This window comes from Mustela lutreola, chromosome 16 (genome assembly GCF_030435805.1).
Source record: "Mustela lutreola isolate mMusLut2 chromosome 16, mMusLut2.pri, whole genome shotgun sequence".
NCBI lineage: Eukaryota > Metazoa > Chordata > Mammalia > Carnivora > Mustelidae > Mustela > Mustela lutreola.
The window spans coordinates 19,318,214-19,320,883 of record NC_081305.1 but is presented as its reverse complement, the minus strand read 5'-3'; positions in this window follow the sequence as shown (position 1 = coordinate 19,320,883).

Genomic DNA, 2,670 nt, shown 5'->3' with positions numbered 1-2,670 from the left:
CTGTTTCAGCAGGAACCCCCTTACGAGCATCCTGCGGGTGGGAGATCAAGAGGAGCCTTCTGGGGGCGCCTGGGGGGCTCCGTTGGTTAAGCAGCTGCCTTCGGCTCAGGTCATGATCCCAGCGTCCTGGGATCGAGTCCCACATCGGGCTCCTTGCTCGGCAGGGAGTCTGCTTCTCCCTCTGCCTCTGCCTGCCATTCTGTCTGCCTGTGTTCGCTCTCTCTTCCTCTCTCTCTCTGACAAATAAATTTAAAAAAAAAAAAAAAAGAAGAAGAAGAAGAAGAAGAGCCTTCTGCCCAGTGATGGAAGGTGTGTGCTCAGGGTTGGGGATAGGGGACAGGCGCGCAAACTGGTTGTGAGCAAAGAAATCAAGAATACAAATCTAATGGGGGGAACCAAGGGGTTGGGCAGGGAATCAGCTGGTGGAGCAGGACAGGAGGTACTAGACGGGAAAGTCGAGCACCGTGCATTTCTGCTAGAACCAGGACCCCTGCCCCAGATCTCTGTGTGCCCGTTTTTATCTCCAGCTCCTAGAGAGAATCCCAGGCCACACTTCATTTATTATTGTTGTTGTTAATACGTATGAACAGCAGGCACCACGACGAACACCCACTGGACTGTGTGTGCCAAGGAACATGCTAACAGCTCCCATCATCATCCCATCCAGTCCTCCGTTAGCGCAGCCTGGTGAGCAGCAGTGTCCTGTCCTCCAGAGGAAGATGCTGACGCAGAGAAGTTAGGTAATCTGTTCCCACGTTCTCAGTGTGCAAGTGGTAGTGCCATTACACAGATGGGAACACGGAGGGCCAGGGAGAGAAAGGGACTCACCCTCCATCACTCGGCGTGTCAAGCTAGCAACGGGATCCAAACTCAAAGCTGCTTCTTTATCTAGTTCTCTGGGTCAAATCTGAATTATTTCAACAGCACAAGGACCACTGCCCAGGGAACAGGTGGGGCCATCAGACAGACTGCTATTCTGCATTCTTCAATCCTCCCATGAGAATTGTAGTCAATGCCCAGGGCTTGGAGGAGGGGGCTGTGCAAGGTGGACAGACCAGAGGCTGCAAACTGGGGATCCACGGGCTGGTCAGAGAATGTGCTTCTGTTTTGCCTGCAGAGTGGTGTGCAAGTTTGATTTACTGCTTTAGAACTGAGAGATGGCACACACAACTCTGGGCTGTAACTCGCCAGTAGATTCCACCGGATTGGAGAGGGATTAAACATGGGGCTTGGACGCCAGACTGGGAGCGTGGTGCCAGCCACACATGGCTAGTCCGCCAGAGCTTACCAGCCCCAACTTCCATTTGCATTAAGCCAACTGTTTCTGGTGCTCCTATGGGGCTCCTAGCGAGCATTCAATGGAGCCAGAGGAGTAGAGGACGCAGACCCTGCACTAGGCTGACCCCTTGCCTAATCAGATGGTTTGGGTTTGGGTTTAGTTTCCTCTCGATACTCTCGTGTAACAAAGAACTCCAAACGCTCAGTTGGGAAACAACATTTTCTGCTCTTAGGTGGGAAAGTTACTGGGAAAGCTTTACTTCTGGCCAGTTTGGGTCTCTCTCCAGGACCAACCACTACTCTGAGCATTCCCTTTTCATAGCAGATGGCAGAAGGGCAAGAATCCGAGCAAAAGCTGCACAAGTATAGTTAGGACTCTGCTTGTGTCGCCTCCCTAGCTTCAGAGTGGCTCAAGTCAGTCCCATCGTCATACCCAAGGTCAATGGGGCAGAGACACACACTCTGCCTTGCCTACAGGAAGACACCCCAAAAACAGATGGTGAGGGGTATGGGGGTGTCCTCCTAGGACAAGGAGGGAATGAAGACTTGGCAATCATCAGCCTCCTAGACTCACCGTGGATCCGTCTTTCAAGGGATGGTCTGCGGCTCTGCAGGGCCCATGGGAAAGGCAGGCAGAGTGGCAGTGAGGCACACAGGAGTCTGTCTCTGCACTAAGCCAAACCACATGCTCAGAGCTAGAGAATTCAAAGCTGCCACCGAAAAAGCCCTGGACAGAGGAACAGATCACATGTCTTGGCCTTTGGGGAAAAGGAAGCACAGCCAGGCCTGGTGATCCTGCAATCCATGGCTGGAGGCAAGCGTCAGGGCATCAAAGCACCGCTCCTCCCACTCTGCAACACCAGGTCAAGGCTAACGAGGAGGAGGTCTGGCAACGGGCCCCCGTGGGCAGGCACGGCCACTCTACCCAGAGGCAGTTCTCACTAATTGGCTTGCTTTGCCCGATGCCTCACCAAACACAAGACTGGATTCCAAGCCCAGTGAGGGTCCCTCAGCCTTCAGGTCAGGGCTCAGAGGTGGGCCGAGCCCTCGACAGCTCGCCAGATCAGATTCTGCCTGGGTGTTATCAGAAAACCTCCTCTGGGGCGCCTGGGTGGCTCAGTGGGTTAAGCCGCTGCCTTCGGCTCAGGTCATGATCTCAGGGTCCTGGGATCGAGTCCCGCATCGGGCTCTCTGCTCAGCAGGGAGCCTGCTTCCGTCTCTCTCTCTCTGCCTGCCTCTCCGACTACTTGTGATTTCTCTCTGTCAAATAAATAAATAAAATCTTTAAAAAAAAAAAAAAAAAAAAAGAAAACCTCCTCTGGCCTCAGTCTGAGGCTCTGGAAATTCTGCATGAACCCACTTCAACCCTCAGGCTTTGAGAAAAATTGTATA